Here is a 17,202-nt window from a genome sequence, read left to right on the forward strand (position 1 = left end):
TAAATTATATATAAAAATATCCCGAAGAACTTTAGAAATTAACAGCTGTATTCCATAATAAAATGACCATGTTAACTTTTAATTAAAAATTTTGAAAAACAAATACGACGGCAGCAAAAGGCTAGCCTATTTTTTTATGCAAGGGATTGGCCCATTATAAATACCTCAATCTAATTGAAAAAAATAAATAATTTATTTTTATTATTTTTTAGAAACATTTTGAATTCATTAGAAATATTTTTTTTTAATTTTTTTATAAATTATATATATAAAATATCTTTAAGAACTTTAGAAATTGACAGCTGTATTCTGTTATAAATCGACGGTATTAACATTTAGTTAAGGGATTTGAAAAACAAATATGATGGCAGCAAAAGGTAGGCCCATTTTTTTATGAAAAGAGTAGGCCCATTATAAGTAACCTAATCTAATTAGAAAAAAATAAATAGTTTTTTTTTATATTTTTTTTAGAAACATTTTGATTTCGTTAGAAATATTTTTTTAAAGTTTATTTACATAAATTTATTCTATATGTTACTTCAAATAGTAAAGATAGAACCAATAAATCAATACCATTATATTAAAGTTATTCCTATTGAATCTAAAGCTTTCTTTTAGATTTTTGAGCTTCAATTTTTAAACAATTAACACTTGCCGTAAATGATGATTTGAGGTTTGAGGATTAATCAAGATATAAAATTATATGAGTATGGTTGAATTTGATTTTGTTATTATTTTTATGCTTTTTAGTGATTTGTTTTTTTCTTACATTAGAAATTAAAAAAAGGAAAGAGTTTTATGAAAAAATAATTATTATTTGATCATATTTATTATGTCATCTATAATAACTAATATTAATAATATTAAAACCTGTAGAAATTAAATATTATTTAAATAAACAATTAACTTTTAATTTGATTAAATTTAAATTATTTTTAAATATTAATTAAATATTTAAATATTTAAAAATAGTCCTTGACTAGTTGATTTCTAAATTAATGTTTGCCGAAATCTCTAGATTGAAATATCTAGAGTTAATAGATCCATTTCCTAAACTAATGATTCCTAAACTAAGATTAGGAATTTAAAAAGAAATCCTTGACAAATGTTTGTCCAAATATGAAAAATATAATAAGGATTTCAAAATGTTTGATGGTTTCAAATTGCAATTCATCCTAGTCTAGAGAGAAAAAAGAGAAAAAAAAAAAAAAAGAGAGAGTAAGTGATAATTTTGAAAGTAAATGATAATTATTTAGATGATTAAATTTTTAAAAATCACAAATGGATGATTTTTCTTAGATAGAAAAAATTTTTATGTGAAATTTTTTTTCTAAATTTGACTTGAATGATAAAAAAAATTTAGATAAAATTTTTATAATAACAATAATAATAATAATAATAATTGATATTTATTTTCAAGTCAATGCATTTGTACTATGTAATTTATAAATAATTATTTTTTATATATTTAATTTTTTAATTAATAAAATATAATTATATTAATATCAATATAAATAAAATTTCTCATTGAAGCGAGGCGCATCAACTAGTTGAAATAATAAAGATATCAAATTAAAGCTTTAACTAAATTTTATTGCACAATTAATATGCTAATTACAAGTAAGACCTTACCAGATATATCAAATTAAGAAGTATAGATATGCACAAACCATAAAAAATTACTAATTACAAACACAAAACATTAATTATATTTTACAGGGAAGCCAAAAACTTATTTAGTTTACGGTACTTGATAGATCACTTGGCTTCACATCACAGCATCCGGCCTCCAGTCTGCAACTTAATCAAAAGAAACATTGCACTCACTGATGTACATAAGAAAGAACTGAAAATATAGCTTGTAGCACTGCAAGTAGAAGCAAGACAAGTGCAGCGAGAAAGGAAATGGGCGACCAGGGCGAGTTGAAATAATCTTTCTTCAATGATCCCTTCCATTTGTTCCATCTCTTCTGGCAATATTGCTCGTTCACCTTAATTACCAATTATCTTCTCATAGTAGAAGTCATTTGACGAGTAATTAAAGTCGAGAATTTTCTTAAACGTTTGGGGCAACTGCTTCTTCAAATTATCAATAATTCCATGTTTGCGGAGTATTTGTATGTCCTAGCCTGAGTTGATGAGCTTATCCATGAACTCTACGTAATCAAAAGCGAACATAAGTTGGTTCCGAACTTGGTATAAATGGTTCATAGGCCAAGAAATTACGCAAGATACGCTCTGTACTATCGTCAAGGTTGGAATCTTCAGTTTCGCGTCTTTTGTAAAGTCTACATCGAACGAGCTTTTAACTTGCTCCTTCTCCCCGTTCGTAACTTTCCCCTCCTTACCTTTCTTTACGAAGTTGATTCCTGCCTCTTCCAGCTGTGTTGCACAGCGTATGAATTTCCATGAGCCTGTTTCCTCCAGCTCTGTTGCACTCCGCAGCGTTTGAGGCACGCGAATATTAATCCCTTTGCTTTTGCTTTTGCTTCTGCTTCTGCTTCTGCTTCTGCTGCTTGAATAAAAGCCTTGAACTGTTCTTTTGCGTTTGAATAAGTATTGCTTCTGCTTTTGCTTGTAATTTTGGATAACCCAAGAATGTCAAAAGAAACTCATTTGGCAAAGGCGAATGGAGAAGGAAAAGAATCCTAATTTTTTGGAAGAGGATTAAAGGAATTTTTTTTCCTTTCAATTGTGAAATTTTGGAAGATTTTTTTTTATTTTGTTGGTATGACTTGTCATTTACTTATGATGATGTAAGATTACATGTGTACAAAGTAATTTATTTTGAGAATTAAGTTTAAAATTACTCTAGTTTTGGAAATAAGATTAAAGAGCACCTGCACATAGGAAAAAATTGTTCAAACTTTCCTAAGTTTTTTTTTTTAATGAAATTGTAAGTAAAAAAAAGTTATAATTATAATTAGTCTATGAAATTAATACTAAAATAATATGGTGACCAAGTCTTCAACAACTTTCAAATGTGCTTAGTCCAAAATTATTTGATAACACCCAAATATCTTTTGCCACTTAATAAGAATCCTTCAACATTGAGAGATGTGTACAATTGGAAGAAAATTCGCCAATATAACTTGAGTTATCCAAAAACATAAAATTTGGTTAAAGTCAATGCTCACAATTTCAAGGGAAAAACCTATGAAAACGATTCATGGCAATAAGATTTGGGTTGAAAGATAAAAGGGAGTTGTATATTCATCAATCCCTTGAGAAAATATCAGAGTGATCATGGCAACAGAAAGCGCTGTAATTAAAACATATGATTTTTGGCAACGCAAGCTAAACAAATTCTATTGCTAGGAAACCCAGAGAATAAGCATTAATCCAACGAAGCAATTACACAATTACTTAATACACTTACAAACAGCTATCTAATTAATACACGCACATGGCTGTTGGCAGCAGTCAAGTATTTATTTTATTATACGTAATAGCTCAATAACATGAGCGTTTAGTACTTCCCCTGCCTGCGACCAACCATGGAAACTGAAGAAAACTTAGAATTACTGATCATAAGAAAGAACCGAAAATAAAGTTTGCATGATGGCAAGTAGGACCAGGACAACCGCAGCAAGAAAGGAAATGAGCGACCAGGGCGAGTTAAAATAATCTCTCTTCAATGTTGCCTTCCAATTGTTCCATTTTCTCTGGCAATGCTCGTTCACCTTACCAAATATCTCCGCATAGTAGAAGTCATCGGAAGAGTAAATGTTGTTGCGAAGTTTGTTAAACATTTGGGCAACTGCTTCATCATCCCCTAACCAATTATCAATCACTCCACAGTTACAGAGTAATTGCACATCCTTGCCTGTGTTGATGAGGTTATCCATGAACGTCACATAATCACAAACGTAAGTTGGTTCCGAACTTGGGATGGATTGTTCGTAGGCCATTAAATTTCGCAAGATACGCCGTATTATCGTCAACGTGGAAGGTGGGAATCTTCAGTACTTTTGTATCATCTGTAAATTCTATATCGAACAAGCTCTCTACCCCTGATTTATTCTTCTTATCTTGCACCTTCTCACCAAAGAACTTGATTCCTGCCTCTTGCAGCTCTGTTGCACTGCGTATGAATTTCCATGAGCGTTGGTATTTTGGTTCTTTTGCTTTTACTTCTGCTTTTCCTTTAAAAGCAGAGTGGCGATCTCTTCCTTGCTCTGAAGGAAGGCAAGTAGCATGTACCAAGCCCAGAAGATGCTTGATATCATTCTTGTTTCTGTCTGTGGGATAGTACTTTTCAGACCACATCGCTGGTCGTTGCGCCCCTTTTCGGAAAAGAGAAAGAGCTAAACGAGCGAACTTATCAAGATCATCTTCACCATCTTCACCCTCTGACGTTATTATGCGATATAGATCGAAAAGCACAAAGAAAGGAAGCTGATTTTCGAACAGTAACAAATCATACCGAATGTCAGTTTGAATCCGTCCAAGTTGGCAAAAATTTTCTTCTGGGTACTTTCCCAGTATTAGCCAAACAATAAAAAATCCATCACGGACCAGCTCGTCTACTGTAACACCAGTACAACCGACATCTTGGTAGCATTTGTTAACTCGTTCTGCTATTGATCCCATGGCCTCTTCAAATTCGCTGCGATCACGCTTGGTTTTCTCAATGAACCTACTGAAGCAATTCTCTTTGACAACTTCCATTGCCTGTGTGCGTTCCGCATAACGATCATCTCCATAGGGACCGATTGAAACCACATTTGGTTCATAGGCTTCTGCATTTACTTCACGTAGTCGAGGAGGCACTCTACTAATAATCCAACTATTTGGGTCTACCTTCTGTTAAAAAGGTGGCACATGTGATTTTTAATCAGCAATCATTTTATAAAATGCATTTTTCACGATTTGAAATTGTTAAAATAATTGCATTGAAATTTAAGTAAACAACACTTTTTTTCTCGAAAATAAATTATGTATGGAAGCTTCTATTCTTTATTATTATTTATACCCTAATTTTTTTATTACAAAAGTATTCTTATATATAATTACTTAACGTCTGACCAAGTACTTTTCGATCTCACACCCATTTCTACTCATTTTTATTCCTCATCTTATTTCCTACACTTTTTTCTTTTCGTTTTTCTTTTTATTCATATTTAAACATCCATTTCAACTAAAGATTTTTTCAAAATTAGTTATATTTCAAATTTTAATTTGATTATATAATTGAGCTTTAATACAAAGGATGAATTTTGGATATACAAGAGATAGAAGCCAAATTTTAATTTTGATTTTTGTTTTAGATTTCGACTTTAATTTTATTTTTAGTTTTAATTTGGTCATGAAAAAAAAAAGGTTAGAAAAGCCAAAACAGAAAAAGTGGGATTCTTTGTGAAGGCCTTGATTTTTCTTAAGATTTTGAATTAATGACTGAGACATCCTCGGGAAGAAATCTGGAGTTAAACCAAGATCGAATCTGTCAAAAGCAAACAATCGGCAGAAAATCAAGCAAAACAGAGAGTCACGAGCAAAGGCCAGGGATAGAAATCAATCGAAGAAGCAATTCAAGCCAGAAGCAAGAATCAACAAAAAATAAGCATTCAAACCAACCAGCAATTCAAAAGAAGCAGACAAGCACATTCAGGCAATATAGCCAACAGAAGCAGACCAAGACAAGCAAAACCAAGTCTGCAAATCAGGCATCAAGCAACAAGCAAGAAGCAATAATCAAGAGCAATTCCACGCAAAGAGAAATTTGGCATTTAAGTTTGATTTTCTAGTCAACAGCAATTTAACAAAGGCAACATAGAGTCAACAAGCAATTCTACGGAGAGCCTCTACCCAGAAGCAAAGAATTGAATCAAGTCGACCGTGAACCGAACCCATCCACAAACCGAGCAGCAAATCATCAACAAGCAGAAATAGAGTCGGCACCGAAACAGAGTCAATACAAACAACCTCAAAGATAAAAAAATTTCAGCAACAACAAACAGCTCCAGCAATTATTATCTAGAATATTTAAGAAATGTATAACAACACCGAAAAAAAAAAAGAGATTAAAAGATTGAGATTTAAAGTTTAGGGTTTACAAGTCTTCGAATTTACATTTCTAAAACTTGTAAAAACTTTTAAATTTGCATTTTTAAAACTTATAAAAGCTTTTGCTTATTGAAATGTAAATCCAAAATTAACGATTTCACCCAAAAGTAATTCAATATTAGATTTCAATTTAATCAACATTTTCTCAAAGTCAAACAAAATTACATGTCATTTATCTCTAAATTGAAGTTTAGTGGCTTGATTACCTTCAACACTTATGATTTTAGAGTTAAGATTAATGTTTTTAGGATGACTTTTAAGGTTAAGGTTTGAAGGTTTAGGTTGAATAAAAATAGAAAAGGAAATATAAAAATGGCTGTTAGGGGTATTAAGGGAAAATAAAAAATATGGTTAGTTGTGTAATTAAACAAAAAAATTTAAATTTGAAAAGTAAAAAGTAATTGAATTTACAGAATACTTATGAGATATGAATAAAAGCTCCCATCATATAATTTATTGTCTAAATAATCATATAAGAATATCAAAATTTAAGGAATATGTTAAAATTTGTGTAAGGAAGATAATATAATTATTTTACTTTTTTTAATTAAGCGCTTGTAATTTGTATTCAAATAAACTTTTAATTCAAATAAAATATTGATTTAAACTAAAATTTTATTTGATGCGAATTAAATATTAAAAAGTATATTTTTATTGTTTTGGGGGAAAAAATATCCCTTACAAGGAGGAAAGAAGAGAAGATCTTAACTTGAAACTAGGTCTTTTACATCTTTATAAAATTTTTTTAGCCACTAAATTAAGAGTTGGAGGACTTAAAAAATGTATTTTGATAAAATAAAGATCGAAGATATAGAAACTTCCTTAAATAAAGTGATAAAATTCATAAATTTTTTTTGTTATTTTAACTGTTAAAAAGCAAAAAAAGAAAAAGAAAAAAATAAACACAAAACAAAAGGTAATTATAAATAATATTATATTATAAAATACATGGTTACATAAACATTTAGGGGGATAATCTATTTATTTGAATGTAAAACAATTCTTATTTTATGCTATTTATCAATTGAATAAATTCATTTAAAATAATTATTAGTTATCAAAATCTTTATTATATTTTAAATCAAGTATTGATTTAATTTTATAATTTACAAATTAAAGAATCTGAAAAATAAATATATTAAATTTGATAAAAATGAAGAATCAAATTCAAAATTAAAACACGAAATAAAATTTTAAAACTTTAAAATATCAAAAAGATTCTTTTTTCTTAATAAATTTCCTCATAATTTTTTTTATTTTTTAAACTTCTTTAAAATTTAAAATCATAATATCACATACTATGCTTTTAAAATTGAAATATATTTATCGATTTAAATAAAATAAAATTTATCTCAAAACTCACTCTTTTAAATTTATAAAAAAATATAAATTATAAATTACAAAAAATATAATAAAAAATCTTGTGTGTCGTGGGTTAAAAAAGCTAGTATAGTTATATACCGTACAAAGCCAATAAGAACCCAGCATCAGCCACAATCTCTTATAACAACCCAGAGACAATAGACCCAGTAGACATGGTCGAAATGACCAATAGGCAAGAAAGAATACAAGAAACCACAATTAAGCAACACGGACACAATACCAAACAGGAAATCAACAATAACTTATCGGAAACAGGAAACAAGAAACATAGAAACACACAATCGGAAAAAAAAAAAAAAAAACAAATCACAATTAGATCTTGATCTCCTACGTTACGTAAAAAAAGAAAAGGAAAAAAAAGGCATATATTAAATTGAAAAAGGCAAAGCTAACCACGAAATTCATATATGTACGGCAACGCTTTTCAATTACCTCTGGAAAAAATATCTCTTCCTTTGCCGAATAAGGCTCGTGTTGCATCTTCTTTACTGGAATGCTGACGTCACCATCTGTAGCCATTACCTGCACAAATTCACGGGATATACACTACATTATTATGAATTAATTGAAAAGAAATATAATACCACCTCTTGAAGAATGAATTGTTATTTTACTGAGAAAAGAATCAATGATAATTTGTTTAAGATTTACCAGTCAAAGTGGAAAGCAGAATCGTGCCTGAGCAGCTGTGAAAATTGGTGTTGATTGATGTAACTGATCCCCTATAGATATTGGACTGGGCGACCAATACCCAAGCTACGTATATATAATAATTACACGTCTTCGCATTTCGTGATTACCTGTTGCTCGGATTCACGTGATGTACTATTATCGATTATGACATAATAACCACCCTTACAGAACAGATAACACAACTGTCACATTTTCTACAGTCGTATGTCTAAATGATAATCACACATCTTCACATCTTCACATTTCATGACTACCGTAATGCTCGGAATCACGTGATGTACTGTTGTCAGTAATGACACAACAACCACCTTTAAAGAAAAGGTTATAAAATTTTTTGTTTCAAACAATTTTTGATAATTTTAAACATAATCATGTTTAATTTTAAAATAAAATAAATAAGACCAACCGATTGCTCCATCAGTTGTTAAGCAAAAACAATCAATTGTTCTAACAACTGCTCATCAACAAATCAACAAATAGTATCAATTGTCCTAACGTCGTGCATGTTCTTTATCGTAATGCTGATGTCATCATCTCTAGCCATTACCTGCACAAAAACATGAGATATACACTACATTATTATGAATTAATTGAAGAGAAAGATAATAATACTTCTTGAAGAATGAATTGTTATTCTACTCAGAAAAACATGAATGATAATTTCTTTTAAGATAAGTGAAAAGCAGAATGGTGCCCGTGCAGTTGTGAAATTTGGTGTTGATTGATGTTCAATATTGGACTGGGCGACCCATACCCAAGCTATGTATACATAATAATTACACATATTCGCATTTCGTGATTACCGTGTTGCTCAGATTCACGTCAGATTCACGTGATGTACTCTTACCGACTATGACATAACAATTACTCTAACAGAACAGATTACACAACTGTCACATTTTTCACAGTCGTACTATGACATTTCTAAATTGAAATTTAATGATTTGATTAACTCAGAACTTATGATTTTAAAGTTTAAATTAAAGTTTCTAAGATGATTTTTAGATTTAGGGTTCGAAGTATGAAAAACGAAATGAAAAAAAGGGTGTGAAGGGTATTTAGGAAAAATTAAAAATGTGGTTAGGGGTGTAATTAGTTAAAAAAAAATTTTAAATTTTGAGTATAAAGAGTAATTGAATGTAGAGAATAATTTTTGAGGTATGAATAAAAGCTCCCATCATATAATTTATTGTCTAAATAATCATATAAAAATATCAAATTTCAAATACTATTTTCCTAATTTACATAAAATTCGATAACACTTTTAGTTTTAAACTTCACTATTTTTGGAATATGTTAAAACAAGAAAATAATTATTTTACTTTTTTTAGGTAAACTCTTATAATTTGTATTCAAAAATTTTTTATTTTTTATTTGTACGCAAATAAAATTTTATTTCAAATGAAAAATTGATTTATATTAAAATTTTATTTGGATGCAAATTAAATATTAAAAATATATTTTGATACAATAAAAATATAAAAACTTCCTTAAATAAAGTGATAAAATTTATAAAATTTTTTATTCTAACTTAAAAAAAAAAAAAGATAATCACAAAGCAAAGGGCAATAATATATAATATTATATCACAAAATACATTATTATAATAAAGTTTGTTTACATGTAATGCATATTTTATTTATTTGACACGTAATATGGTTCTTATTTTTATGTTATTAATCAATTAAATAAATTCATTTAAAATAGTTATTAGTTATCGAAATCTCTATTATATTTTAAATCAAGTACTGATTTAATTTTATAATTCACAAGTTAAAGAATCTGAAAAGTTAAATAGTTTAAATTTGATAAAAGTGAACAGTCAATTCAAAATTAAATGACGAAATAAAAATTTCAAACTTTAAAATCTCATAAAGATAGTTTTTTCTTAATAAATTTCTTCATAATTTTTATATTTGTTAAACTTCTTTAAACTTTAAAATCACAATATCACTAACTATTTTTTTAATTTGAAAGATATTTATCGATTTGAATTAAATAAAATTTATTTCAAAACTCGCTATTTTCAAATTATGAAAAATATAAATTTTAAATTATAAAAAAAATAAAAAATCTTGTACATTGGTTAAAAAAGCTCGCATAGAATAAGAACCCAGCATCAGCCCACAATCACTTATCACAACCCAGAGACAATAGACCCAGTAGACATAGTCGAAATAACCAACAGGCAAGAAAGAATACAAGAAACCACAACTAAGCAAGACAAAGACGCAATACCGAACACCACAATCAACAACAAGTGATTGGAAACAAGAAACACAGAAACACACAATCGAGAAAAAAAAAACCCAGAATTAGATCTTGATTTCCTATGTACGAGAAAAAAAAAAGACGTATATTTCTGCGATGTCGTGTATTAAATTGAAAACGGCAAAGCTAACCACGCAATTCATGTACATACGGCAGGGCTTTTTTATTACCTCTCTGACAAATAGACTAGTCTCTGCCGAACATTCTTATGCTCTGTCTTCTTCATTTTCATGCTGACTTCACCATTAAGAGCCAATACCCTGCACAAAAACATGTGATATACACTACATTATTATCAATTAATTTAAGAGAAAGATAATACTACCTCTGGAAAAATGAATTGTTATTTTACTAAGAAAAGAATGAATGATAATTTGTTTAAGATTTACCAGCCGAAGGCAGAATGGTGCCTGTGCAGCTGTGAAATTTGATGTTGATTGATGTAACTGATCACCATAGATATTGGACCGGGCAACCCACACCCAAGCGATGTACACACAATAATTACACATGTTCGCATTTCGTGATTACCGTGTTGTCAGATTCACGTGATGTACTACTATCGACTATGACATAACAATTACCCTTACAGAACAGATTACACAACTGTCACATTTTCTACTGTCGTATGTCTAAATGATAATTACGCATCTTCGCATCTTCACATTTCATGACTACCGTAATGCTCGGAATCACGTGATATACTATTGTCAGTAATGACACAACAACTAACTTTAAAGAAAAGGTAATAAAATTTTTTGTTTCAAATAATTTTTGATAATTTTAAACATGATCATATTTAATTTTGAAATGAAATAAATAAAACCAACCGATTGCTCCATCAGTTGTTAAGCAAAAACAATCAATTGTCCTACTAACAACTGTTCATCAACAAATAGTATCAATTGTCCTAACGTCGTGCATCTTCTTTATCGTAATGTTGATGTCATCGTCTGTAGCCATTACCTGCACAAAAACATGAGATATACACTACATTATTATGAATTAATTGAAGAGAAAGATAATACTACCTCTTGAAGAATGAATTGTTATTCTACCAAGAAAAGCATGAATGATAATTTCTTTTAAGATAAGTGGAAAGCAGAATGGTGCCTGTGCAGTTGTGAAATTTGGTGTTTGATTGATGTTCAATATTGGACTGGGCGACCCATACCCAAGCTATATATACATAATAATTACACATATTCGCATTTCGTGATTACCGTGTTGCTCAGATTCACGTCAGATTCAGGTGATGTACTATTATCGACTAGGACATAACAATTACTCTTACAGAACAGATTACACAACTGTCACATTTTTCACCGTCGTACGTCTATATGATAATTACACATCTTCACATTTCATGAGTACCGTGTCGCTCGGAATCACGTGATGTACTATTGTCCGCAATGACATAACAACTACCTTTAGAGAAAAGATAACAAAATTTTTTGTTTTAAATAATTTTTGATAATTTTAAACATCGTCATATTTAATTTTGAAATGAAATAAATAAGAGCAATCGATTGCTCCTTCAGTTGTTAAGCAAAAGCAATCAATTGTCCTAACAACTGCTCATCAACAAATAGTATCAATTTTTACTTTCGAGTGATTTTTTTGCAAAATACATACATGAGAAGTGAATTGCATTTTAAGGTAACCAACTTGTTTTGGGGCCAATCGACCACTCATCAGGTAACAGTTAAATGCTCGGGTTATTCATTCATTTTGTTTGAATTTTTGTCCAGAGCAGTCGAATACTCGAAAAGATAATGGACTTCTCTGATTAAAATTTACATTTTGTGTGAAAATTTGTCTAAAATAATCAAATGCTTTAAGGAAAAAGTCGAATGCTTGTCATGATTTTATATTCTATTGAGAATTTGTTTAAAGCAATTGATTATCATTAGGTATCGCCATTATTGAAAATTAAAAAATATCCGGTCGACACGATGTTTCATTCCAAAATAATGCTCCTTCATCCTCTCTCTCTCTACATATATATATATATATATATACATATATACACGTGTATATATATACATCAATTCATAAAAAGTTATTTCAAACATTGTTTGAGTCTTATAAATAATTTTATTAACATATATTTTACCTAGCTTTTTATCATAATATTTAATTTTAAAAATTTATTCATTTATACAAAAAATATGAAATTATTACTAATCTCTTTTATATAAATGTGATTGGTATAAATTATTTTTTTTAAGATTATCTTAAACTTAAATTAAAAATCCCTAAAAAAATAAATTTTAATGTACATTAAAAAAACTAATTTACCCTTTTTGTATAATTTTTTGTAAAACGAAAAGTATACGAAAATAAAAAAAAATCCATTTTATTCGGATAAATAAATAAAAAAAATCACAAAAAATCCTCCTCAATAGAAACTTTAAAACATTTGAAAATTGAAAAACTTTTCATTAGTAAAAACTTTGAAACTTTTAGAAAATAAAATGCTTCAACCTATTAAAGACTTGAAACTTTCCAAAAGTAAAATGTTTTCCCACCAAAAACTTTAAAACTTCAAAAAAATAAAATGAAATACTTGAGTTTTCAAGATCTTGCTCTAAGGTATTATAGCTCATTATCATCTTTGGATAAAAACTCCTTCATAAAAGAGGCATTAAAATTTTAAAATAAAAAATTTATACCTTAAAGTGATTCATTTGATCTTATCCAATTCACCATTGATCATATTCCAATATCTATTCTCAAAATTATTTTAACATCTACTTTTTCCTTTCTTTCCAAGTATATGCAATGAATGCATACAATTAATGAAAAAAAATTTTCAAAATTTTCAAATTCAATTTCAAAACTCAAACTTTTATTTTTCTTGTTTTTTCAAATATGTATGATGAATAGAATAAATGAATATAATGAATGGCATGTTCTCAACTTGATAGAATCAAAATGTAATGGATGCATTGAATACAATACATGAAATGCAAAAATCAATGTCATGTATCTCCAATTGTGGTAAAGGGTTCTCAAAACTTTTCTTTATGTCTTCTTTTCTATTCAACTTCCCATTATGTTCATTCTCTTCTTTAGAATTTGCTAGCAAATATATCAACCGACTTATGATCCAAAATTTCCTTTCACTAATTTCATCATTTGATCTCGACATTTGAATTTTTTTTTTTTCATTTGTAAGTCACAATGATGCACATCATTTTAAACTTCTTTTATTACTCACATTTCATTTTTGATCTGCCTCTAATCACTTTTTAATTTTTTTGAAATAATGCAAAAATCATTCATATCAATCATTTATTTATTCATCATCATTCAAGTTTGATGATAAATGGAATCCATCATTAAAGAATAAATGGTGAAGAACAAGAAAAAAAATTAAAAAAAAAAAATTCATTATAAAAACAAGTTTAACAAAAAATAAATAAGCAAAGAAATCATTATATTACCAAGATAAATGCTTGGAAGGGTTCACAATATCTAAAATAACAAACATTCAAACAATTCTAAACAAATTAATTTTAAATTCTTTTTAAAAAATTCATTTCATTAATATTTTTTATCTTTAAGCTCTTAAATCCAGGCATTATCCATACCTCATGAAATCCTCAATTGAAGCTATTTTTTAAATATTCATCTCAAATATATATATTTTTATTTATATCAACCATTCGTATTTTCAATTTAATCAATATTTTACCAAAATAAAAGAAAACTTACATGCCATTTATCTCTAAATTGAAGTTTAATGGCTTGATTAATTTCAGAACTTCTGATTTTAGAGTTTAGATTAAAGTTTTTAGGATGGTTTTTAGGGTTAGGTTTGAAGTTTATGGTTGAAGAAAAATGGAAAAGGAAATGGAAAAATGGGTGTGAAGGGTATTTAGGAAAAATTAAAAATGTGATTAAGGGTGTAATTAGTAAAAAAAAAAATTTAAATTTAGAGTATAAAAAGTAATTGAATCCAGAGAATAATTTTTGAGGTATGAATAAAAGCTCCCATCATATAATTTATTATCTAAATAATCATATAAAAATATCAAATTTCAAATACTATCTTCCTAATTTACATAAAATTTGGTAACATTTTTAGTTTTAAACTTCACCATTTTTGAAATATGTTAAAATAAGAAAATAATTATTTTACTTTTTTTTAAGTAAGCTCTTACAATTTGTTATAATATGGCAGGGCTTTTTATTACCTCTCTGACAAATAGACTAGTCTCTGCCGAACATTTCTTACACTCTGTCTTCTTCATTTTCATGCTGACGTCACCATTAAGAGCCAACAATACCCTGCACAAAAACATGTGATGTACATTATTATGAATTAATTTAAGAGAAAGATAATACTACCTCTGGAAAAATGAATTGTTATTTTACTAAGAAAAGAATGAATGATAATTTGTTTAAGATTTACCAGCCGAAGGCAGAATGGTGCCTGTGCAGCTGTGAAATTTGATGTTGATTGATGTAACTGATCACCAATAGATATTGGACCGGGCAACCCGTACCCAAGCGATGTACACACAATAATTACACATGTTCGCATTTCGTGACTACCGTGTTGTCAGATTCACGTGATGTACTATTATCGACTATGACATAACAATTACCCTTACAGAACAGATTACACAACTGTCACATTTTCCACAGTCGTACGTATATAATGATAATTACATATCTTCGCATTTCATTACTACCGTGTTGCTTAGAATTACGTGATGTATTATTGTCAGCAATGACATAACAACTACCCTTACAGAACAGATTACACAACTGTCACATATTTTACAGTCGTACGTCTATATGATAATTACATATCTTCACATTTCATTGCTACCGTATTGCTCAGAATCACTGATGTACTATTATCAGCAATGACATAACAACGACCTTTAGAGAAAAGATAACAGAATTTTTTGTTTTAAATAATTTTTGATACTTTTAAACAACATCACATTCAATTTTGAAATGAAATAAATAAGAGCAATCGATTGCTCCTTCAGTTGTTAAGCAAAAGCAATCAATTGTCCTAACAACTGCTCATCAACAAATAGTATCAATTTTGACTTTCGACTGATTTTTTTTGCAAAATACATACATGAGAAGTGGATTGCATTTTAAGGTAACCAACTTGTTTTTGGGGGCAATCGACCACTCATTAGCTAACAGTTAAATGCTCGGGTTATTCATACAATTCGTTTGAACTTTTGTCGAGAGCAGTCAAATACTCGAAAAGATAATGGACTTCTCTGATTAAAATTTACCTTTTGTGTGAAAATTTGTCTAAAACAATCAAATGCTCCAAGGAAGAAAGTCGAATGCTTGTCATGATTTTATATTCTATTGAGAATTTGTTTAAAGCAATTGAATATCATTATCGGGCATCGCCATTATTAAAAAATAAAAAAAGTCCGCTCGACGTGATGTTTCATTCCAAAATAATGATCCTTCTTCTTATATATATATATATATATATATATATATATATATATATATATATATAGATAGAGGATGAAGGATCAATTCATGAAAAGTTGTTTCAAATACTGTTTGAGTCTTATAAATACTTTCGTTAACATATATTTTGCATAATTTTTTATCATAATATTTAATTTTGAGAATTATTCATTTATGCAAAAAATCTGAAATTATTACTAATCACTTTTATATAAATGTGATTGGTATAAATCTATCATTTTTAAGATTATTTTAAACTTAAACTAAAAGTTTCTAAAAAAATAAATTTTAATTTATATTAATAGAATTAAATTTAAGAATTCATTATATGTAAAAAAGATTTTAGTACTCTGTTACGTCTAAAATTGATATTAAATTAATCACATATTATCTTATTTAAATCTTAATCAAAGATAGTTTTTATTTTTTATTTTTATTAATTTTGATATTTAAATATTAAAAAAAATTTTAGGCTTTCACTAAAAATTTTCTTTTCACCTCAAAAATAATTAAGATAAATTTGTTATTCACTAAGAGATTTTATCGTTGGATTCATTAAATATCTTATAAAAAATCACATCCCTTTTATTTATTCACAAATATTGTTACACAGATTCTATCAAGATATCATGCAATAATACTATAATTAAAGCATGCAAAATAAATCATGCAAATGTAATAAATCACACCAAAATAATGCAAAGATCATAATAGAAATATCATGTAATAAATCATAAATCATGTAAAAATACAAGAACATCATGCAAATATTATAAATCATGCAAATAATAAATCATACAAGAACATTATGCAAATGTAATAGATCATGCAAATGGATTAATAATCATAAAAAAACAACCGAAAAACTCAACAAATCCTAGAAACTAGCTAAGAAACCTAGATTTTGACATAAAAACATTCAAACAATGCAGAAAAATTCAAACTTTTCTCAAAAACCCATATTCCGACCACCATGCAAACCTCTACCCATTATGAAATTCAACCAAAAAACTTAAAACACATCAAAAAATTCAAGCCTAAACTCAGAAAAATTTCAGAAAAACAAGAAACTCAACCCAAATTCCAGAACAACCCTAGAAATTTAAACAAACCCAAAATTCCCAAAAAAAAAAACCCAAAATCTAAGATCAAATCAAAACCTATAAATAAAAACCAAATTGAAGAAAAATTCAAGAATAAAAAATCCAAACTCAAAATAATTTCTAGAAACCACCAAAAAATTGAACCAAAACTTAGAATCAAAAATCAAAACCCACAAGAATTTTTTTATGCTCTAATTGCTGGAATTTTCTAACTTTTTGCTTA

General features: G+C 28.1%; 1 pseudogene across 1 annotated transcript; it reads right to left on the reverse strand.

Moving 5' to 3' along the window:
* Positions 1–3,219: 3,219 nt before the first annotated feature.
* On the reverse strand, positions 3,220–8,187 carry LOC111277772 (UPF0481 protein At3g47200-like; annotated as a pseudogene). The gene is made up of 3 exons (XR_016343601.1): positions 8,101–8,187; positions 7,882–7,971; positions 3,220–4,806 (listed from the first exon to the last, which is right to left on the reverse strand). The product of XR_016343601.1 is annotated as a UPF0481 protein At3g47200-like (transcript).
* Positions 8,188–17,202: the final 9,015 nt, after the last annotated feature.

The sequence above is a fragment of the Durio zibethinus genome, chromosome 7 (genome assembly GCF_047325235.1).
Source record: "Durio zibethinus cultivar Kanyao isolate XHJ-2024 chromosome 7, ASM4732523v1, whole genome shotgun sequence".
Lineage (NCBI taxonomy): Eukaryota > Viridiplantae > Streptophyta > Magnoliopsida > Malvales > Malvaceae > Durio > Durio zibethinus.